The following is a 24,421-nucleotide window of genomic DNA, read 5'->3' as shown; positions in this document are numbered from 1 at the left end:
TTTGCAATCTAGGGAGCCAACAGACAATCAACATGGACAAATAGATACCAAGGTACAACTGAGATCAGATGGTCAGGGAAGGCTTCTAGGAGACCTCTGGCAAAAACACAGCACGGGGTGAGGGGCGGGGGGAACCCAGGTGGTTCAGATGGTTAAACATCTGACTTCAGCTCAGGTCATGATCTTGCGGTTGGTGGGTTTGAGCCCCACGTCAGGCGCTATGCTGACATCTTGGAGCCTGGAGCCTGCTTCAGATTCTGTTTCCCTCTCTCTCTGCCTCTCTCACTCTCAAAAATAAACAAACATTAAAAAAATTAAATCTTTAAAAAAGACAAACACAGTATGGGTAAAGTTAGCGGTAGATAGGAGCTCTCTGGGCGGTGGCCCACAAACCCAGCTTTATGTTAGAATCTGTAAGTCTCCTAGAAAGATTGTAAAACAGAACAGTACTGTTTAGTCGTTCTGATTTAATTGGCCTACAGCAGGGCCCAGGAATTGACTTTCTTTTTTTTTTTTTAAGAGCAATTTCAGGTTACTGGAAACATTGATGAGAAAGTACAAGGTTCCCATATGCAAATCCAAGCGGCCGGCATGCACACACACACACACTTGCCCCTTATTACTTATATCTTATATTAGTATGAGGCATCTGTTAAAGCTATAGACAATTTAAACACATTGTTACTAACTGAAGTCCACAGCTCACTCTTTGTGCTTTATGCTGTGCAACTGAAGTCAACAGCTCACTCTTTGTGGTTTGTGCTGTGCGTTCTAAGAGTTTCAACAAATGCATAATAACATTTATCCATGAGTTTCGACAAATGTGTAACATGTATCTCAACAAATGTATAATACCGTGTATCCATCCTTACTGCATCATATAGAGACAAACAGGTGGGTTTTACAGCAGGGAAACTCTTCTGTTTGATGCAGGAACTGCCAAATTATCTAACTCCCAGTTATAATGATGTCACTGGCCTACAGAAGATCCCAGGTCCCAGCATTTTTAAGAAACTTCCCAAATATTCTGACGTAAAGCTAAGGTGTAATATCCTGTAGGCCTTGGTTAGGGACCCGGCATTTCATTATAAGAAAACTGGAAAATCGTTGTGAACTTAAGCAAAGACAAGGCATGATTTGACCTACAATCACATAGTCATTCTGGCAGCATGTGAGGATGGGTTGGGAAGGACTTGGGAGGCTGTAAGAGCAAGAATGAACAGGAGGGACCAGTCGGGAGTCTACCGAATCAGAGGTCAGTGATGAGAGGTATTCATACCCGAGCAGGGATGGAAAGAAAGGGGTAGATTCAAAAGGCATGCTAGGGAAAATTAATGACTCTGGCTGTTGGTTAAATATTGAGGTGGGGGAAACAAAGAGTGAAATCCAAGGATGACAATACATACTTCCGATCGTGTTCTAGAAGCCAATTTAGGTGTACCCCGCAAAGAGGCACAAAAGGTCACCAGCCTGTTTTCTGTCTTCCCCATTCTCTTCCTCCTACTCTTCCTCTCCTACCTCTCCCTCTTTTGTTTGTTTGAAGTAAGATATCCTCTTAATCTAAGACCACTTGCTATTTTAAAGCACTACTACTAAACGCTTCCAAGTTCATTGAGCATCTTCCTTGAAGGTCAAATTCAAGGGGGGACAAGGTAACTTGACTCAGATGCCACTCACTGTCCCTTAGAGCCAAAAATTGAAATTTCAGAAGGGATGATCTCTTAAGAAGGTTTATCAATCTTGCAACTTTCCTTCTGAGACTCTCCAGCAGATATTTCTAATGCCCTGAGCAAAAAATCCTTAAGACGGAGCTGGTGCTGAACAGAACAAGAGCAGCAGAGGAGGTTTGAGAATGAAGAGCCACAAGAGTCACCAAAAAAAGCTTTGAATAGTTACCAAAACAGAAATAAGTCACCTAGATTCTTTTTACCAGCTGTTCTCAAAAGTCCACCTCCTGCTGAAAATCAAGGTGGTGGGTAACTCTATACAAAATGAACCAAGTGGTCCCCCAGGCCTCCAAAGTAATTCAGGACATTTGGAATCACATCCCACAAGGCCAGGCCTCTCCTGACAGGAGAAGCTGGGTATACAGAGCTGCACCCTGCAAGGCCCTGCTCACCTCTTTCCTCCTTTGCCCTAAGTACCACACTGGAATGCTGGGCCGGGTCCAGAAACAGCGAGCTCTGAGTGGTGCTTGGGCCGCTTTGCTGGTCAAGATGGGCAGTCAGTGCTCAGGGAGTGTAAAGAGAACTCAAGGCTGTGGGAGCTGACAGAGGGAAAGTGAGAGAGACAGGGACAAAGACAGATACACAGCCAGGTAGAAAGACAAAAAAAAAAAAAAAAGAGAGAGAGAGAGAGAGAGAGGGAGAGAGAGAGACATAGAGACATCAAGAGTAAAGAGAAAAAAATAAAAGAAAGACAGGGAAGAAATGAGGAGGGCAGATTAAAGGAATTTAACAGAGAGAAAGAGGGAGGTAGAGGAAACAGGAGGAAAAAAGAAGAACAAGATAAGGTTGGGGGAGGTGGGGGAAGAGAAGAGAGTCCTGTCCTACAATCCACTCCCACTCCATTCATCACAGGGGAATTCTCCGGAGGAGTTCTCTCTCCAAAAACACTCATAAATACCCCCACGAAACCACCACGGAACCTCAAGCCAGTGTGTGCCTTCCGGGTGGCCCCGTGTGCACCTGTCTCCATCGGATGAGAACTCCCAGGGTTCCTCATCCTGCAGCCCCACCATGTGGCGACCTCACCTGGGCAGGGTGAGGTCCTATTTAACCAATAGCCAGGTGGGAAGAAAAGGCATGGCTGAGAAATGACCCCCACAGGGACCAGGAATTCCTACCAGTAAGTATCATCAATGGATTAAGGTTAGACACCCTGGACTAGGACTAGACATACCAGACTTTGGAAATGAAAGATTATAAAGAGACATTTCCATGAACAAACCTGGGTGTACTTGAAAGTAAGTTGCTGTAAATTTCCTTCTAAAAACTACAGCTCTTTGAAGTTAATGGTTATACAGTCTTGCCAAAGACCAGTTCTACTAACATTTATTGATGCCTATTCACTAAAAGACCCATAGTAGGAATAGGGTACAGACAAGACAGGATTCCATCCTTCCCCGCTAAGGGTTCGTAAGCAGTGCTAACAGAATGTTCCACAATGATAGACCTGTTCTATATCCGTGCTGTTCAACAGAGTAGCCACTAGTCACATGTAGCTTTATTTAAATTAATTAAAATGAAGTACAATTTAACATTCAGTCCCTCAGTCATGCAAGTCATAGTTTAAGTGCTCAATCGCCATGTGTGGCCGGTGGCCACTGTATCGGACGCACAGGTGGAAAATGAGATAAGACATGAACATATATATTTAATATAAAGGAAGTGGTCTACAAGGAATATATATTAAGTTTTCTGAATAAAGGCATTTGAATCTGAATTAGAGGAGAAAGGAAAGAGGAGGAAGCAGGAAGAATGGATGCTTCCAGAGAGAAAGTAGCTTACAAAAGATGGAGTTCCATCAGCAGAAATGGAGGGGAACAAAGACATCACGAGAGAGGATATGGCATGAGTAAAGTCACAGAAATATAAAAGCAGAGCTTCCTTTCTGGGATCTGAAGTGCAGGCAGAGGAGTAATAAGAGAGAAGGGAGTTACAGGTGGATTCAGTCATTAGGTGGAGGGGTCAGATGCCAAGGAGTTTGCTATTAATCCTGTAAGGGGGAGGGGGTTAGTCACTCAGGATTCTAAGCAAGGGAGAAATCACCTTTGGGAATGATCTTCCAGGCTGCATATCAGCTCGAAGGAAGAAAATGGAGCAGTCTATCAAGAAATAGAGATGGAAGAGAGATGATATAATATGAATATCTCGATCTCTGGGAGAGAGATGATATAATATGAAGAAGGGTGAGGGGGATGAGGAAGGAGTGGCTGCTATTGGACTTTAAGACAGAGGCTGTCTGGGGCACTCAGGTGGCTCAGTCAGTTAAGTGTCTGACTCCTGACTTTGGCTCAGGTCATGATCTCATGGTCTGTCGGTTCGAGCCCTGCATTGTGCTCTGTGCTGACAGCACAGAGCCTGCTTGGTATTCTCTCTCTCCCTCTCTCTTTCTGCCACTTCCCTGATCTCTCTGTTTCTCTACCTCTCAAAACAAATAAATAAACTTAAAAAAAAAGAAAAAAAAGACAGAGGGCTGTCTGGAAGCCTTATTTTGCCCCCCCAAAAGATGGCATGTGTAAGTCTAATTAGAATTGTGGCATGCGGTTCTCTGAAGTCATTTCCTGAGCCAATGTCTTTGCAGATGAAGAAGCATCCAAGAAAGGTGATCTTTTCCACAACCACTCGCCAGCCCATTAACCTATACTGCAGGATCCCTTGCCCCAGGCCTACCCTCGAAGCCACCTCCTAAGCCACCAAGGGCTTCCCATCCAATGAGAATTGGGTAGAAAAAAAAGGAGCAAAGGAAAGGGGAAAATGAGATGGAGAGAAGAGGTATTTAAAAAACCTGTGCTGGGGAAGTCAAAACAAATTCCCGGCCATTCCTGCTACAGACTTTATGGAGCGAGACATCCCCGAAATGGGTTTTGAATTATACTCTGCACCTCATAAAGCACAGGCCCTCTTGGCAGCCTGCTCACACACACTGCCCTGTCATTACCTGCCCAGTCCTCCCAGCGGGAAGGCTTGCTGGGAGGCCCGGAATGGGGCAGGTAACCCAATGGAGGCAAAAGAACATGGCTGCTCTGGATAGGCCCTAGGGCCTGAGGTCTAAACTCGGATGGCCTGGAGGGCTGGAATGTGGATGACACAGTGACGGGGTCCCTGTATAGTGGTGCATGTGGATGGGAGGGGCTGTGTGGTGCGAGCAAGGAGGACTTGCTTTAATTCCTTCACAAAGCAATGGGAGGAGCAGGTGTGGTGCCGTCATAGAGGGAAGAAAATCTTCCATGATGTTTGTTTATTATCACTATTTTTAATATTAGGCAAAGAAATACTTGGGATGGCATCAGGAAGTCACACGACCTGAGAACTAAACTGTAGCTCTATCCCCTGTGGGAGGTCAGCCCACTATCTAAACCACAGCTTCCTCGTCTGCAAAAGGGAAATGGTGTTGGGTGTCAGAACACAGGGACGACAATAACGCTGTACTCACTCTGTGTAGTGACAGATGGAGACTGGATCGACACAGGTGATCATTCCATAATGTACAAAAATATTGAGTCACTATGTTGTACACCCAAACCTAATATTGCATGCCAGTTAAAAATCAATTTTTAGGGGCGCTTGGGTGGCTCAGTTGGTTAAGCAGCTGACTTCAGCTCAGTTCATGATCTCACAGTTCGTGGGTTCGAGCCCCGTGTCGGGCTCTGTGCTAACAGCTCAGAGCCTGGAGCCTGCTTCGGATTCTGTGTCTCCCTCTCTCTCTGACCCTCCCCGACTCATGCTCTGTCTCTGTCTCTCTCTCAAAAATAAATAAAATGTTAAAAAATCAATTTTTTAAAGGCCCCCCAAAAAGAAAAGGACGTTAGGAACGAATGCATGCTGTGGAGTCCCAGGAAGGATGTGAATGCCAGGAGTCCAATGACTTATGTCCCCAACTCATCTCCAGTAGTTTCCTCCTCTTCGTTTCCTCACTTTGTTGAGCTGTAACTGACACATAACACTGTGTAAATTTAAGGTGTACAATATGTTGATTGGACACACTTATATATTGCAAAATAATAACCACGGTAGCATTTGCTAACACCTCCATCACATCACATAATTATCATTTTGTGTTTATAGTGAGGACATTTAAGATCTTCTCTCTTAACACCTTCCAAGTATATACCATTGCTGTTAACTGCCACCAACACACTGCACACTGGATTCCTAGAACTTACTCACCTCACAACCGTAGGTCTGTGCTCTCTGACCAATTCCTCCCCACTTCCCACTCACCCCGATAACCACCCTCTCTGTCTCAGTTTCTAGGAGTTTGGCTTTTTGAAATTCTACATAGAAGCGATGCCACATCACATCCATCTTTCTTGGATTTTTTCACTCAGCACAAGGCCCTCAATTGTGCTGAATAACATTCCATTGCATGTATATGCCACATCGTCTTATTGCATCCATCCATTGATGGACACAGGTTTGCATCATTATCTTGGCTGTTGTGAATAATGCTTCATTGGCCATGAAAGTACATACACCACTTTGAGATCTTGTTTGTATTTCCTCTGGATATATACCTAGATGTGGAACTGCCACATTATATGGTGAGTCTATTTAAAATGTTTTGAGGAATCTCCATACCATTTTTCATAGTGATGGCAATGATTTACATTTCTACCAAGAAGGCCAATGGGCTCCCTTTTCCTCTCCTTTAAGTCAGAGTTGGGGGGCAAAATGCTATCTAAAGTTTCAACCACTAAAATTTCTGTGACTTAACATCTCTAACAACCTGAAACATGTATATGTTTCCCAAGCTTTCGGCTGGCCTTCTCTCCCATGACTGACAGGTTACCAGGGTTCTCTATTATATCTGGAAAACATCCTGAGGCTCACGAGCCCTGAATGCTCACACCAATAAGGTACTTCCTCTCCAGAGTCCTTAGGACACGTCGCTGTCAATTCAGTTGCATTTTTAACAGAGGACCAATTTGTTTCCCAAACCTGTGGATGCCTGTTATGTTTTTTGTAATTTGAAAATTTAATGGAATGTTATGCAAATTAAAACAAGTTTATGAGCATCAAAAGGACGTGACTTCTATGAGGACTAAGTTGATTTTACTATAAAAATTAAGAAAGCCACTTAAATATTGCTATTGAGCTAGGTCAGGTGTGACAACTATAAAAATTTAGAAAGGAATCATAAAACTCTAGGAGAATTACTTGGCAAGCACTTAAGTTCTCAGTCTCCTTTAATGAAACCACCATTGGAGACCATATTTGGTGCATTATGAGCATGTTTTATGCAAGAAAGACAGCATGTAACTCCAATCAGCAGACCCAGACTCAAAGAAGAGTTCTGGAGTTTACAGCAAGCATACACACTTTTATGTATCTTAAGTCACAATGAAATGTTTAAGGTACATTATATTTTTTTATGATTCCCAGCTTTAATAGAATTTTTCTATGAACTGACCAACCACCAATCCACACAGCCTCCCAAACAAGGGTTTCTAAAGTAAACAACTCAGGGGCGCCAGGGTGGCTCAGTAGGTTAAGTGTCCGGCTTCAGCTCAGGTCATGATCTCAGTTTGTGGGTTCGAGCCCCGCATCAGGCTCTGTGCTGACAGCTAGCTCGGGGCCTGCAGCCTGCTTCAGATTCTGTAGTCTCCCTCTCTCTCTCTGACCCTCTCCTGCTCATGCTGTCTCTCTCTGTCTCTCAAAAATAAATTTAAAAAAATAATGAAGTAAACAACTCAACCTAAACCCGGGTAACCCTTTCCTGAATAGTCTGTCTCCACATTCAAGTGAGGAATAAGTTTAATGTAGAAGAGGAAAAACTGCTTTGTCAGGCAAGTCGGCTACTGTGTCAGAAGGAAGAGACACCCACCCCCAACTCCTTGTGATGACTGACTCCCTTGCTGGGTCCAGTTTCTCCTTTGCATTCCCCAGATGGAAGAGTCATCATCGGATTCTCCTTCTCTAATCTGTATCAGTCTGTATGTATAACGCACGTGTGTAGAATATATACACAGACACACCTGTAATGTATAAACACATAGAGCATACACACGCTTATACATACATACCTATGTCTCATGTGTATACATTTTTTTTTTTTCCCAAGCAGGGTCAGTAAAAAGGAGGACTCCCTGTCTGAGGACTGAAGTCTGGAGGCAGATTCCGGGGCCTGCGCGTGCATGAAGCGGCTTTGTAAAGTTGGCTTAATATCGAATATAAGAAGGTCAATGAGCTTCTCCAATCCATATCCAATCCACAGTACCTCCATAAAATATTATGGCAGGAACATTACCCATCTCCTTCCTAATATATTGTACATGGGGCACGGAGGATGACGCTGTGGGCACTGTGCTTCAACAACATATTTAAAAGCCATGGAATCTTTATTAATATCCCTGAACTGCCTGTAAGAAACTTGCAGAGAGACACGGGACAAGTCACTTTCTCTCTGTCACAAAAGATGGCTGGTCAGGGGAGTATTTATTCCACGAGGCTCCCAGGAAATTCTTCATCATGATCATTTCTGGGGGCAAGACATTCACTTTTTACTTTATGATATCCCTGAACTGTGTGCATTTGGTACAAGTTTATATGCTTTTTGTTAAAGTTAAATTTAAAATGACTAAGTATGAGGGGTGCCTGGGTGATTCAGTCGGATAAACTTCCAACCTCTGCTCAAGTCATGATCAAGTGATTCGTGGGTTCAAGCCCTGCGTCGGGATCTGTGCTGACAGCTCAGAGCCTGGAGCCTGCTTCCGATTCTGTGTCTCCCTCCCTCCCTCCCTCCCTCCCTCTCTCTCTCTCTCTCTCTCTCTCTCTCTCTCTCTCCCTCTCTCTCTCTCAAAAATAAACATTAAAAAAACTTACTAAGCATGCATGCACTGGCTGCTGGAGTTACAGATGTGAAGGAAACAAGGTGTTTAGCTTAGGAAGGTTAAAGACTGGGTAGAGAGGCAGGCAATTAGCCAATAACAGTATGACCATGCAACAAAGGATTGCAATGAATACACCAAGGGCTTGGGAGAAAACTATTCTTGGCGATGCTGGAGAGTCATCTTGGAAGCAGTGAAAGTACATTCAAGCTGGATCTTAAAAGCTGGGTAGTAACTATGAGTAGCTATGAGGTATTTTTTAAATGTAAATATCAGGGGAAATCTGACAACTAAGTGGGCAATATTTCAATTTTATTTATTTATACTGTAATTTTTTAATGTTTATTTTTGAGAGAGAAAGAGAGAGAGAGCATGAGCAGGGAAGGGGCAGAGAGGGGGAGACATAGAATCTGAAGCAGGCTCTAGGCTCTGAGCTGTCAGCACTGGGCCTGACAGGAGGCTCAAACTCATGGACTGCAAGATTGTGGATCTGTGCCAAAGTCAGATTCTTAACCAACTGAGCCACTAAGGTGCCCCCCAAATTTAAATTTTAAACAAATATTTTTTTCTCAGGGGTTGGGTTGGACCCGTATGTTCCCAAAGTGTGATATGAGACATAAATTAGATTTCATGTAAATATGTACATATATACATTCATCTATTTATGCATATATGTAGCTATTTATTTATACATTTTTTCCTTTAACAGTTATATACTTACTCTTACAGGCCATCTTCTATTTATAGCAAGTTACTCGGCTGTTCCATTTGTGATAGTGATACAAAGATTCCTTTTAAAAATAAATGCAGCTAATCCCATTTATTATGTGACCTTGCACAACTGACCTGATCTCTCTGAATGGCCATGTCTTCATCTGTAATATGGAGATACTAAAAATACCCATGAAAAGGAGAGTTTTTTTCCCTTTAAATCAGAAAGTACAAATGTTATCACCATAGACTGTGAACTCCTTGCATTTCTGGGCCCCTAGGGACTGGACACACAACTGGGATATAAGAATCACTGAATAATGACTAAGGGGCTTAGCTCCAGGCAAGGGGAGCTTGAGGTGAACAGGGTTGTAGGGGAATCAGTTTTGTCTAGAAAATGCGAATAGAATTCATCTCCTGTGCAAACCCCAGCTGCTAGTGGTAGCGGCTGAAGACACTGCATTTGAGAAGTGACCTAAAGCCAAGGAAGCTGTTAATCAGCCATGTCTGATTACATGTATTTTCCATTTATTCAGAACTTCACCCAACAAATATTTCCTCGGTGCCCACTACATGATGGGCGTGGCTCCAGGCACCTAGGATCCCAGTAGTTGGACCAGACTGGAAGGTTCCTCCTGTCTTGGGGCGGACCCTAGGCAGCCCCATTTCTCCCAGCTTCTTTTATTTTTTAATTTTTTAACTGTTTTTTATTTTTTTTTGAGAGACAGAGACAGCATGAGCAGGGGAGGGTCAGAGAAAGAGGGAGACACGGAATCTGAAGCAGGTTCCAGGCTCTGAGCTAGCTGTCAGCACAGAGCCTGATGTGGGGCTTGAACCCACGAACTATGAGATCATGACCTGAGTCGAAGCCAGATGCTTAACCGACTAAGCTACCCATGTGCCCCTCTCCCAGCCTCTTGAAGGAGAGCTGGCTGCAGCAAGATTCCTCAATCTTATTTGAGGCTGGAAGAGGAACTGTCCTTTATTTGAGGCCCCCTAGCAAGGGAAAGGCAGAAACAGGACAAGAAAGGAAGGCATTTGCCTCCCCATGCAGTATAGCCAGGTATTTAGCAGACTTGCAAAACCTGTTTAGTTTTCCAAGGTTTGTAGTTCTGCCCTTTCTCCGCCACCAGCCTTCCCATTTGCTGTCCCACTTGGCTCTAGGTTCCCAGGCTGGGAGGAGGGAGCCAGGTGAAAGGGGGGCGCTTCCCTTAGAGGCATCTACAGTTTGGAAAGGTGGCTCTGAGAGGCCAGGAGAATCAAGTGGAGAGAGAAAAGCAGGGAGGGAGGGACAGGGGATTTGGCTATTGGCAGACAAGTAATTGGTTACTTTGGGCAGTCAGCTTCTCCAGTCTTCCCTTCCTGGGGGAGGCTAGAAAGAAAGTAATTGAAGGAGGTTCCCTAACAAATTAGAGTGAGATTGGGCTCGAAAGTTTGAGTTGCACCTGGATTCAGAGCTGAGGGTTTGATCTTCAGAGGCCCCAGGAAGGATGCAGAGGAGGGAGGGAGGGCGGGAGGTTTTATTTCTCTGCAGCAGCTCTCAGCCTCCGAAACTCCTGGAGGGAGCCCTCTCCTCCCTCCAGGGCCCCTGCTGAGCTGGCGGGTCTGAGAGGAACTGCAGAGATCGCAGGGTTTAATCTAAGCCCATCAGAAGTGAGGGGGAGCCCCAAATGCAGAAGGGATGGAAGCACAGACACGCAGAACTGAGACCACACCCCAGGACTCCTGGCTCATAGTCCTGGCCATCCGCTTGCCCTGCCCCCTGGGTTCCAGGAGGTCTTTACTGGGAAGACTCCCTTTGAAGTGTCCTAAGTCTCTCCAACTAAAGTAAGTGGGGAAGCAGCAGGCCCTAGGGATTAAGGTACAGGCCTCTTTATTTTTACTAATTTAACAAACACCTATGTAGCATTTGCTGAGTGATAGTGCCCTCCATGCTCTACAAACTTGAGTTCTTGAAACCCTAACAATCTCCCAAATAAGCCACAGAAAACCCCAATGAGGCAGGTAGCCTCTGAGGTTACATTTACAAACCATTTCTCCTAAGGTTGTCCATGAGTCATTCATTTGGTCAGAAAATACCCACTCAGCTCCTACTGGATGTCCTGCGCTTTGTGGTTCAGGGAGCAAAAAGATGAACAAGGCATGTGTCCTGCCTTCAAGGGGCCCTTAGATAAATGATTTTGAAAATGAATGGAATTGGGGTGCTTGGGTGACTCAGGTTGAGTGCAGACTTCACCTTAGGTCATGATCTCGCAGTCTTTAAGTTCAAGCCCCATGTCGGGCTCTGTGCTAACAGCTGGGAGCCTGGAGCCTGCTTCGGATTCTGTGTCTCCCTCTCTATCTCTGCTCCTCCCCCACTTGCACTCTGTCTCTCTCTGTCTCTCAAAAATAAATAAACATGGAAGGAAGGAAGGAAGGAAGGAAGGAAGGAAGGAAGGAAGGAAGGTGAATGGAATAGAAAGCTACAAAGGGAGTGCATACCAGGGTGCTACTTTGGTCAAGGAAGACTTCTCGGAGGAAGTGATATTTTTAAGTTTTGTGAACAAGAGGAAAGTGGAAAATGAATTCAGAGAAGAAGGCACATTTTTTAGGATTTTTAGGCTTTGAAAAGGATTTTTTTCAGAGAAATGAAAAACAAAAGGATTTGTTTGTGTGTTTGTTTACTTTAGATAGAGCTGGAGTGGGGAAAAGGGACTGAAGGAGAGAGAGAGAAACTTAGGCAGGCTCCATACTCAGTACAGAGTCCAACACAGGGCTCCATCCCAAGACCCTGGGATCATGACCTGAGCCAAAATCAAGAGTCAGATACTCAACCAACTAAGCTGCTTAGGCGTCCCAAAAAAGGTTTTAGACAGGAGCGAATAAGAAAACCCAATTTGCTTTTTTTGGAAAAGATCACTCTGGCTACTGAATACAGCAAGGATGGCAAGCATTTTCGTAAAGAGGAGTCAGTAAACATTTTAAACACTGTGGCCAGATACTCATTGTTGCTCCTACTCAACTTTGCCGTTGTAAAGGGGAAACAGCCATTGGCAATCCATACACCTGTGTATGAACGTGGCTGCATTCCAATAAATCTTTATTTGTGGATACAGATGTTTGGATTTCACATAATTGTCACATATCATGAAATGTTACTTTTCAGTGGATTCTTTTCACTTGTATAAATGAATGAATGAATGAATGACGTTTACAGGCTGTACACAAGCAGGCAGCAAGCCGGATTTGACCCGTGGGCTGAATACTGCATACTATAAAGAAAGGATGGGGACTGAGACCCAGCCAGAAGACAGGAGAGTGGTATAACAGTCCAAGTGAGCAAGGATGGTGACTTGAATGAAGGTAATGGCAGTAGGAAATTATAAATGAGTAATATTCTAGAAGTAAAACCAATACGGTTGGCTGACTGAAAGAATGGGGACAAGAGAAAGGACATTTCAAAGATGACTCCTCGGCTTGAGTATCTGGGTGGATGGAAGTCTGATCTCCTGAAACGGGAGAGCAGGTTTGGGGAGCAATTCACATGTTGCCAGCGTGATCACTGATGGGAGACAGAAGCAGAGACCCTGGGGCTTGCCAGATAAAATACAGGAAGTCTGGTTAAACTTGAATTTCTCAACATTAGAGAGTTATTTTAAGTATAACTATGTCCCAAATATTGCATAGGACATAATTCTACTAAACAAGTATTCATTGCCTGAAACTCAAGTTTAACTGGGCATTCTGTATTTTATTTTTTCCCTCTGTTTTTATCCACAAAGTATGGTGATCCTAAGATGGGGCAGTGAATATTTTCAGGGGAAAAACTTATCTAAGCCTCCTCCTTCCTCAGAGGAAGTTCTCACTGAGTTAAGGCTAAGAGTTGGCCAGGTGAATCAGGGACAGTAAAAGCATTCTAAGAGAGAGAATAGCATTTCCATTCCAGGATCGAGTGAGGAGAATGTTCCGGGTGCCCTCAGAAATCTGCAAGATGTGAGTAAGTCTAGAGCATGAAGCACCACGGAGAATGGTGCAGGAGGCGAGGCTGAAGATGTATCCAGGGGGCCCTCCACGCAAGCCCCTGAAAGACATGCTACAGACTTGCTATGCTTCTTAAGGTAGAGATTCTGAGGCCCCTCTGGGTGCCTCAGCAAGTCTAGGAATGAGAGACTGGGTTCCAAAGTGATTCTCATGACTAGTTAACTTTAGGGATAACTAGGAGCTTTCCCTCCTACCAATCCCAAGAGCCTAGGAAGTTGCCTATGGCTCTGAATCTTGAAATGAGTAACCCAAGAAATCAAAGCAAAGGCAGTACAGGATGAGCGTGCAGCCTCCCGTGGGTACCCCTCAGGAGCAAGCTCTGTCCATCTGGAGGGAAGCAGAAAGTCCAGAACGTTCACTCAAAAACTATCCCAACTCCCCAACAGTCACTCTGCTTCTGGCACCTGGTTCTCCTTGGGCGCTGTCTTTGGGCTCGGTGCAAGTAGACCAGACATCTCTGTGACTTTCCTTGCCACCCCACCCCCTTCCCTCCTCCGCCCACAGCCACCACTGAGATGATTCCCCCAAATGCAGCTATTACTGTGACTGGAAATCTCTTTACTGCTGATTCTGCTAATGGAAATGTTCCTTCCCTTTTCGGCTGCTTGCAAAGCCACTCGTGACTTTCCCGGGTGCTTGAGAGCAAGGCTTTGTCAACCAGCCACCACCAGAAGGGAGAGAATCCTGCCCTGACTGCCTCCTACGACACCCACCTGCCCAGACTCAGGCTCTAAGAGCTTCCCGGTCCAAACTATCCTCAGACAACCCTGGAGTTCCCCTCTTCCCCCGGCTTCTGGAGGAGCAGAGATCACTGGTCAATTTCATCCCTTTTTATCCCTTTTTGTCCTGGGGAGAAGGAAGGGGGTTGGTGTGAGGCGAGTGTGCAGGAAAGGAATGGGGGGGGGGGTGGAGAAGGAATTTGCATTCATTACTTATTCATACCTCCACCGCTTTCCAAAAAAGGATTCCAGGTGGCTAAGAGGCTTGGAGTGCAAACCTTGCCAGACTGCTGTGCTGGGTGCTTTGCGCATAACATCTCTGTAAGGATCCCAGGCTTAGTGTAAGTAAAAACTGAGCACGGCGCTGGGCACTCATGAAAATCTAGTTTACAGAGGGAGGGCTCTCCAAAAATAATGGTCACAGCAACCCCGAAGAGTGACCATTATGTTGTCTCCCCTCACCGATGAGCAAACAGGCTCATAGAGGAGGCACATGGAAGTCAGTTGTTAAGAAGTGGAGCATCTGGGATTTGATCCCGGGGCTTTTGGTCATCAGAGCTGGTGTGTGTTCCAGCCCAGCACGCTGCCTCTCAATCAGAGGAGCTGGGCTGGAGCCTCGATTAGTTCTGGGATCTTGGAAGATGTATTTTCACTTTGCTAGGTAAATGAGGGAGTTCGGCTGGATCTCAGAGGCTTTATTTTACCCAGTTCTAATATTCCAAGGAAAGTATACACTATTTGGATTTTATAGCATTATAATATACCTAAATATTACAGATTATTATATATATCCCATACGTAGAGATAACGTAATATAAATTCCATTCTCAAGGTGGGAACAAAAAGGATTCGGTGGACAAAAGGCAACATGGGGTGGAGAGGAGTGCACCTGCTCAAAAGGGGGCTGGATCTCTGACAAAGGGTGTCCTGGAAATTTCTAGAAAGAGAAGACAGAGCTTCTCCACAGGCCTGAAAGGACAGGTCCCCCAGGATGACACTATGCCTAGCATAAGGAGGGAACTCCCTAAGCACGGAGAGAAGAGGAAAGTGGAAAAGGAAGAAGGGAGTGCAGTAAGGAAGGAGGGGGTGAGGAAGGAGGGATGGGAGAGAGTGGAGAAGGCAAGGAAGTGTAAGAATTTGCCTGCGAGTAGTCTGGGGGTAATGAGTGGCATCTAGAGAAAGTGAGACAAGGCCTTGTGCTCTCATGGCTAACCCGCATGGAGCCGAAGGGCCTCAAGAGATGCTGAGTCAGCTCCTGGCAGCACAGAAACAAGGTGCTCAGTCCCTTGGGCCTGTGAGGCTGTCACATGTGAAGTTCTCGTATAGAAATGTCTGCAACTTCTTGGTATTGAGAGCAGGAAGAGATAAAAAGTAACAGAGATTGTCAAAGAGATGGAAAGTGAAGAGCACTCCAAGTTGGGTGCAGCACAGGGGGGAGGGAGCACAGGGTTTAGAACCAGATGGACCTGCCTGGGTTTGGGCCCAGCCCAGACGTACAATAGATGTGGGCAATTGGGCACCTTCCTTAACTTCTCTGAGCCTCAGTGTTCACCAAAAACATGGGCTAAATCAGGTCTTTCAAGCCCATGGAGAGGATGAAATGAGAGAACAGATGTACCAGCATGGCATCTGGGACATAGTACATGTTCAGTAAATGTTCTCACATAGCCTACTTTATGCCAGAATGATAAAGTCTGGAACTCCAGGTCCCCCCACCCCTAGTGGCCCGGCTGCTCTTCTCTGAGGAGGGAGGAAGACATGTCAGACTAGAGGTCAGGAGACTGAGATCTGGTTCTCGCTTCATCACTGTCTTGCTACGTGACTCAATTTCCCTGTCTTCACACAGAAGCATTTTGCTTAGATAACGTCCTAAGTTACTACATTTTGTGCTTCCAAAACCATGCTGCATCATCTTCCTCAAAGCTTTCAATGTCTCTCTGTTTGCCACAATGCAAAAAGCTCCACTCCCTTATCTGGCTTCCATGATTCTCAAAAGAACATCTTCCCTAAACCTGCACACTTTCCTCCAATCAAACTGACCTCATTATGCATCCAACAAACACCCTCAGAATATTAGGGAGGCAATGGAAGGTAGAAGAAATGGAAATGGCTAGAAGAGGGACGTCTCTATGGGAGAGGTGGCATTCCAGCTCAGACTTTAAGACTCATGAGTGCTATCCCAACACCTCTCCAGTTTTGCCCAGTATGGACGCCCATTCTAGGCCACCATCATCCCTCACCTGAGCAGACTCCTACAGGCCTTCTAGCTTCTGGCTTTGCTCCTGTACAGAGAAACCTAAGTAATTCTTTCCAAGCCTAAGTCAGATGTTGATACTCTTTTGGTTAAAGTCCTGCCTGGCTCTCTGCTTCCCTCAGAGTGAAAGCAAAACTCCCCACAGAGGTCTGTATGGTGCCCATGTGACGCCCCGCTTCTTCTCCTGTCCTGTTCTCCTTTGCTCACTCCACTCCGGGGGCACTGGCCTTCTTGCTACGCCTTGGGCATGCCAGGTGTGCGCCCCAGTCAGGACTTTGCTGGAGCAGTTCTCTGCCCAGAATGTTCTCTCCTTGATTGCTGCTTAGCAAACTCCATCACCTTCAAGTCTTCGTTCTAATCCTACATTCTCAGTGAGCTCCTCTCTCTCTGCTCTATTTAACATGAAAACCCATCTCCTCTCCAAAATTTTCCTTTTATTTAATTTTCTTTTGTTCATAGAATTTATCACCTTCTCACATACTACCTAATTTTATTTATTATGTGCATCATTAACATCCTCTGCTCGCCACACACCACCCACACCCTCACTGGCTTACTTCTCTATATGAGCTCTCTCCAAATACAAGAACCTCTGTCTTTTGTTCTCTGTTGTATCTTAAGCACCTGCAACGGTGCCTAGCACACTGTAGGTGCTCAATAGTTGAGGGACTAGTCATTGTTATGGCATTCTTTTTTTTAATGTTTATTTATGTATTTATTTTTGCAAGAGAGGGCTCAAACGTACAGAAGGCGAGATCATGACCTGAGCCAAAGTCAAACACCTAACCCACTGAGCCGCCCAGGCACCCTCTAGTAGTACTCTTTTATATTTATGGGGGAACCAAGGCTCCAGTGTGCAGCTCCAGTGTGAGGTCAAGAGAGGCTGCAAAGATACGGTGACACTTAAATTCAGTCTGGAAAGGTAACAAGGAATTTTCCCAGCGGTTGGTGGGGCAGAGTCACAAAACAAGAAGGGAGGGTTCTTACCATAGGGCACTCTGGACAGAGTCCGACCCTGGACCATATACCCAATAAGGAGCTTGAACTTCACACTAAGAACTGTGGGGAAGCAGTCAAGTGATTTAGAAGACAACAGCCATGATCCGATTTGGGCTTTTAATGCAATCATGCCGTCTGCAAGTACAGAGGTAGATTAGAGGCAAAGAGGCCATGGAGTTGACTGCTAAAATTCTAGTGGGGAGAAGCATTGAGGTCTGAGCCCCTCCCTCCCCCTTTGACAATGGGGATGGAGGAAAGGTTCCTTATCAGGTGAAAACCCTAATAACTGTTTATACCTTACAGCCTTGCCTTTCAGGTTTCACTCACTGACTGGGCTGCTTGTGTGCTCTAGCATGCCAGTAGGGAAGCTATAAGGCTTTCTTTCAGTCCTGAATCTTACACTGTGTGGTCCCCATCCATGCCCCTTCTAATCCAAAGAGACTTCTTTAAGGTGGGGGCTGTTGTCTGGGAGAACTAGAGACAGCAGCAAAGAGCCAGAGAAAGGAGCGTGCCGACTATGGAGAACAGAGTCGGCCCGGCCAGGCACTGCCTCCTTCCAGGGCAGAAAGGCTGCAAGCTCTCCCAGAAGGAGAGAGAAACCCGCTCCCTCTCACTATAGTTAATCTTCTGTTGCCACTAGCTGGTCAGCGAGAGAACTTGGGAAAGCAGGAGCTATGTACAGGAAGCAACCCCGAGCTGCTGCTCCACCTCAAGGTTAAACCCGGCTTTCTTCCCTTTCCTGGAAAAGAGCAGGCTGCTTCTGCTCAACCCCCAAAAGCAGCTGGAGTAAAAAGCAATGAGGCTTCCTCCTCCCCCAGAACAAAACCTATCGGCTCGGGTTCTCGGAGAGATTGGAGCCAACCAGCTGGATACTTGGGCAGGAGAACAAATTACGTTTCCCCAGGGAGATTTTTCTCCCTAGACTTTGGTTTTTCAGGTGTTTTGTGTATGAGGGGTTTTTTTTTTCATTTGTTTTTTTGATTTTGTTTTTTTGGGGGGGGGTGTTTTTTTGTTTTTGTTTTGTTTTGTTTTGCAGGGAGAAAAGTTCATACAACCGAGTTTCAGACACTGAGATGTGTTTAAACCCAGAGCCATGTGTTCAAGGTACAGTGCAATGGAAAGAAGCACAGAGTGGGACCCAAGGCCACGGGGTTTAAGTCTGAACTGCTGGTTCTCTAGAAGCTTTCTTCCCCAGTCTGAGGCCCCATGTTACCACATTAAAACACCGTGTGCTCTGAGCCCATCAGCATTGATGGTCACAGAAAACTTTTCATGACTTCACCCAAAGACGTCAGGGTCGCCCTCCACCCTTCTCGCCCTGAAGCACATGTGTTCATACTGTCCTATGACAGCTAAGACCTAATTTACAGCAAAGCAAGGACGTGAGAAGCAGATTCTGCTTGCCAGAGGCTATTTCAAACCTGCCGAACTTGCCAGAAATTAAAATTATAGAACACTCTTGCAGCCTGAGGGCCCAGTTCAGGAAAACGATCAAGCTCTGGGTCACACCAAAGCCTGCAGAGGTGTGCTATCTCAGCTGGTGTCGCTGACCCCCTGAAACAGCCAATCTGGCTGGCCCTGAGCGAACTTGAGCCTCCTAAACACCGCTGAAGCGAATCTACCTCTCTGCCTGCCCCACTGCCCTCAGGACCTTGGTACATTCTGAAGGCAGATAACACATCTCTGGCTGCTCTGATGATTAAATACATTTCATCAGATTCAAGCTGGAAAAAGTGGGGATGGGTGAGGGAAGTAGGTGGAAAGAGAAAGAAGACAGATCAGAGACCACCAAACAAGCCCCTAACTGCCACCCTTATTTACAATATCCCCAGAACCTGGATCATCACAGCAGGAGGAGACCTCGAGCCTAAGTGCTCCTCCAACACTTTATTTACTGATAAGGACCTGATGCCCAATTGAGAAAATAACATATATATTTTTAAACCTAGCTTTGTTGGAAGATAGCAAACTCACCGTGTTATCCGCCCCAGAATCTCTCTCTCTCTGACCCGTAAATAAAAGGACACTGGGACAGATTTTAATGAGAAGTCTGTGGACAGAAATCCCAACAGAAGACCCAGGTTACTATGATTTGTATGTTTTTTACTCCCTATTAATAACTGGCATCAACCTTCAGAATTAAGCCAGAAACCAAAAGGGGCAGATAACCTCATTGTCTCCCAGGACTCTGGCTCTGCCTCCAAATGCCTGCCGGATAGTTGTGTCGCCTCTGCTTAAAGGATCCCATAATCATTAGAGGCAGGATGCTGAGTTCTGGACATGGATCCCTGGGACCCATCCCCCTAGTATTTGCACCATTTGAAACAGACAGAAAAAAAGCACGTTCCTTATTTCCTGTTGACATTTGAAGGAAGTCCCTCCTGCCCTTTGTGAAGTGTCCTTGTTAGGCTAAATCCTCTGCTTCTAGCAGCCCTTCTGATTTGGGGCCTGGATCCTCATTCCTTCCAGAGGCTTTTTCTCTTTGGGTATCCATTTTTGTCTCTATTTTAATGAATCTTCGTGGATCAGGCCCATCGGCTTCCTGCAATAAGCATCCTTTGGGGACAGAACTTCAGGACCCTTGCCAGACCCACTCATACAGGTGCACTGAGAAACGCTAACAGGCTTTCCTTTTATGTACCCTCCCCCAAATAGAGAGTACACGCCTCAGCTATGTGATTTACATAACACAGAGGCATAGTAGGAAATGTTAACAATGAGAGCTTACTCGATTTTCTTTTTTTCCCTTTTTTGCTGAATCAAGGCTGGCAGTAAACAGCCCAGTCCAGCCACTGTCAAGTGCAGGAAGAAGGATGCCATTTCCCTACCTGTGGGCACGAAAGCTAAATCCACAAGCGGACTCCAGAGCTGCCTGGGGGCAAATGAGGACCCAGTGATGTGCAAGTTCACCTCTGAAGCCCTGTGCTGGCAGTTGGTCCTGTTTAAATGTTTTCTTTTCAATGAGTCCTTCCCAACACCCTGTGTTACCAGCAAAAGAAAGGAGACAGTGAGAAGCAAGAGGAGCTAGTCAGAGTAACAAAGTGCATCAGGGCATCTCAAGTTCATAGAATCTCTACACTGAAGGGTTATTTTAGGGCTTCTCTACCCACTCATATTACCACACAAAGCACTGGAGCTCTGGGGATAAATGACTTGTTCAAGGTCACAGTGGGCCACAGCTGAGATTTCCAGATCCTAACCAATACTAAGTTCCCAAGCCGCACTGGATCTCCCAACTTCCCCTCCAGCCTATCCCCCCAAAGGCCTCACACAATTGTTATTTTTTTTCCTTTCTGGAAGTTTCCCCAGCCTTCTCTAAATCTACGGAGATGTGTTCCCTCCCTGATGTTACAGAACGTGTAATCTCCATCACTCATTGGCATCATTAAATAGATGGCCCTCTGACATCCCAGGAGTAATGGAACTTTGGGCTGGCAGGGTCATCGAAGGTCATGCCTTACCTTCAAACTCTCATACTGTGGCACCCTAGTGTCGCTGAAGTTTCTCTGAGAAATGTTGCTCTCATGTTGATGACTGGTGTCTCCACCAGTCTTTGCCTCCAAGGCCCTGCACCACGCGCTCCATAAAGGTAACCAGCGCCTCAGTGCATCCTTGCCAAGATGCCACCACCACGGTGTGTAGGTGTCTGGTAGGAGATTCCAGTTCCACGTCTGCCATTTACCCACACTGCGACCTTGGACTAGGTACCTGACTTCTCCAAAAATGCTTCCTAATCCATTAAATTATTAAATGGGAATACTATTAATGGGAACAACAGCAATGCCCACTTCATGTATTTTATGTTAATTAAAAATAAAAGGTAAGAGTGAAGCTCTTAGCACCTCATTAAGGATTCAATGACTATTTGCTATTGCTTGATCAGTTTCAGGGAAATTTACTGACAGTGCCACTGACTTTATATAATCAGATTCTAAAGAAGAGGCCCAGACACCGAAACTTGGGGAAAATTTTCAACTCTGAGGCAAACTTCCATCTATATAAAGCAGGCTAGAACATGATGGGAGAGGAGAAATATGAAGAGGTGTTACCAATAATAGAGCCAATAACTGGAACAAGAGAAGCAGAATGGAGGGAGACAGGGCCAGGTACGCAGGTGACTTTGGTGCATGGGGATGGAAGGCAATGTATGCAAAATAACCTTGAGGTCCGCCAACGAACAGTAAAATGGAAATTGTACCTTCTGTCTGTTCACCCAAGAACATTTACCCACCACCAACTCTGGGCCCACAACCCCAAAGCATGGCCCCAGGGCTTCGGCAGACACCATCACCCCCTAGTGGTGGCTCCACACACCCCCACTATTGGCAGGATTTGGCATTTGCTGACCGAGTAGGCAAGTGTGGCTTATGCCATCTCCAAATCTCTTGAACTGGCCAGGAAGTGGTGAAAGACTCGCCCAATACACGAGACACAAAACACTCGACAAGGAAGCTTAAAAGGTCTGGGGATGAAATGATGGGATGGAGCTACCTTGGGACCTTAGGGAAGATAAAGACATAAATGACTCCTAGTACCCACACCCCCACCACACACACCCCCACCACACACACACCCCCACACACACGCCCTCATTTCCAGCCAGCCTGGCCCTCCTAGAGCTCATTGTGCACTCCATGTTTACATGCAAACAGTAGAAGACCAACACAAATAAAAAACCCACGTCTCCCTACACAGCTCCTGCTACACTCGGCCATCTGGTGACTACCTCGCTAGCCAAATCCCCCGGAGGGAGTGCCTGAGCTGCCAGTCCAGGGCGCTGGGGGGAGAAGAAGGAGGCGGGACACAATTCTCTACATGCATCCCAAGGGCTCAGAGCTGCCAGGGAGGACAGCAGCCCCCCACTCCTCAGCCGGCAGTCCCCAGCCGCCAGGCTCAGCTGCCTTGCGTCAGAGAAGGCAGAAGGCTCCGAGTGGAGGGCGCCAGGAGACTCTCCAGCTGATGCTGGGGTCCTGGGGGATTCGACTTCCAGCTCCCCAGGCAGCTCCTCACTCAGCTTGATTCAGCCCCCCGGCACCCACTCCCTCTTGAAAGCCGAAGTTTTCAAAGGCAGAGATTGCCAGCTTCAGGAATTCTCCGGGGACTCCCATAGCTGGCTGGACCGGGTCCTCCACATCCTTGGGGAATTGGAATGCTCCGGCGGCCCTCGCTTCCAAGCCATGCCCTACCCAAGAATGTCCCCCTCTACGCACTTATTTCCACAACCATTTAGGGTGACTCCCACTCCTGACCTCTCAGGACACCCTAGAGTAGAGAGATCACGAGGATGGGAGAAATGTGAAACTGTAAGTGGTGTGCACACCCTTGGGGTCGCCAGAAGGACCCTTCCCTGCGAGGAGGCGGGAGGAGTTAGCCCTGAGCCCAAGGTTAGCTTTTCGCCCTAAGAAACCCCATCTCCACCACCGCCCCTCCCTTTGAAATGGACAGGCCCACAGGTGCACGTGGGAAGAGCTATTGGTGTGTGTGTGTGCATGTGTGTGTCGGTGCGTGTGTGTATGCCTGAATGTGCGTGTGTCGCACGCCAGACGCGCCGCCGCGGGAAGTCCCCAGGGAACCTGCAAGGCGCACTCCCGCTGCGCCTCCCAGAAAGCTCAGCAAAGCTCAGGTTACAGCCATCCCAGGAGAGCCCTGGGGCCAGACACCCGAGGCCGGAGCGCCGGCCGCCGGCGGGCCCGGCGCTCCCTCAAGTCTCCGAGGCGGCCAGCGGGGAGGGGGGGTGGGGGGGCGGGGGTCACAAAAACACATTTTAAAATATTATGGCTCCCAGGAGAGAGGATGCCCGTCTCGGGATTTGTCTTCAGGGTTTCTGGGGCAAGCGAAGAGTTAACCTCGGAGGTTCAAGCCGATATCCCGGAGGCGCTTCACCCGCGAGATGCCGGAGCCCGAGAAGGCACGGATCCGGGGAAGAAGGGCTCGGGAGTCTCCGGGCGAGCCCCCCGGCACCCTCCGGGCGCTGTCGTTGGCCAGACTCCGACAACCAATCGCGCCCCGCGCCCCCGAAAGGGGAGGAGAGCGAGAGATCCGCGAGCGCGGGAGAGCTAAGGGGGAACGTTTTTGTAAACGCTCTCCGAGATAATTAAGCTATCAATTACCCGGGTGGGAAATCAACCGCGCTTCCCACAGCTCCTCGGAAGGGCCCACTCCTTCGGGATTGGCGCTGGGAACCAGCAGGCAGCGAGCTGCTGGCGAACTTTCTGATTAACTTTTCCATTTGAGCCCCCACCCCCCCCCCCCCCCTTTCCCCTTCCCTTCCAGGTTCTGGCCTTTAAGTTGTTTTGCTCAGCCCAGCGGGTGCCCTGTGAGGACTAACCTGCTCTCCCCCTGGAAGGGGGGATAGAAATGCGACTGCGACAAGGAGGGTAGGAGGAGAATCAGAGAATCCGGAAGTGGAGACCTCGGAAATCACTCTATCCTCCCCTGCCCCATTTCACAGATGGCCCAAACTGAGGCCCAGGGAGAGGAAGCGACTTGGCCAAGGTCACGCAACCCACTCGGAGACCGAGTTTACGCGGGTTGGGCGATCCCACATGGGGCTTCTCTGCTCCGATTCCGGAGAAAATCTGTCTGGAAGAGCCTTGCCTCCAACTCCGAGGCGAGAGTGAGGGGGCGGTAACCGCTAGCGGCCAGCGACGGTGCCCGGAGGAGCGGCGAGCGGCTGGACTAGCCGGGTCCCCAGCTCCAGCGCACGCAGCCATCTGGGTTCTCCGGCGTCGGGGATGGGTCGCGGCACAGCTCAACGGCTGGGCTGACACGCCGGGGGACAGGTCCCCACTGCGGGCATGCTGGCACGCCCCCGAGCTCCCGCCACGCGCTCTCGGGGACCTCCTGCCCGTACTGCTCTCCAACCACCTGTACGCCCTCCGGGCCCCTCGGCTGCCCTCTCGCAACCCCGCTCGGGGCAGCCCGGGGCGGGGATCCCCACGGCGCCCCCCCTCCCCGGTCTGGCTCCACTTAGGGGCTCAGGGCTCCTCGGGACCCCGCGCGTGCCGGCGCCCAGCCTTACCCAGGGTGAAGAAGGGCAGCTCGGTGTTGTCCAGGTCGTCTTGCACGGCGATGCGCCCCGGCAGCTCGTTACGCACAAAGAGCAGGAGGCGCGACTCGGCGGCGGCGCCCGCGGAGCCGGCGGAGCCCGAGGACGCGGCTGCGGCG

At 47.5% G+C, this 24,421-nt stretch overlaps 1 protein-coding gene across 2 annotated transcripts in view; it reads right to left on the bottom strand.

The window, feature by feature from the left end:
- ASTN2 (astrotactin 2) overlaps positions 1-24,341 on the bottom strand; it is an 861,939-nt gene extending 837,598 nt beyond the window's left edge. For both annotated transcript variants that reach the window (XM_029919897.1, XM_029919896.1), the window contains exon 1: positions 24,276-24,341. The gene's annotated coding sequence lies outside the window, so the exon portion shown is untranslated. The remainder of the gene's footprint in view (positions 1-24,275) is intronic.
- Between the last annotated feature and the right edge of the window lie 80 nt (positions 24,342-24,421).

Source organism: Suricata suricatta, chromosome 13 (assembly GCF_006229205.1).
Source record: "Suricata suricatta isolate VVHF042 chromosome 13, meerkat_22Aug2017_6uvM2_HiC, whole genome shotgun sequence".
Lineage (NCBI taxonomy): Eukaryota > Metazoa > Chordata > Mammalia > Carnivora > Herpestidae > Suricata > Suricata suricatta.
Note: the sequence above shows the minus strand (reverse complement) of the source record. Positions and strands in the feature narration are given on the sequence as shown.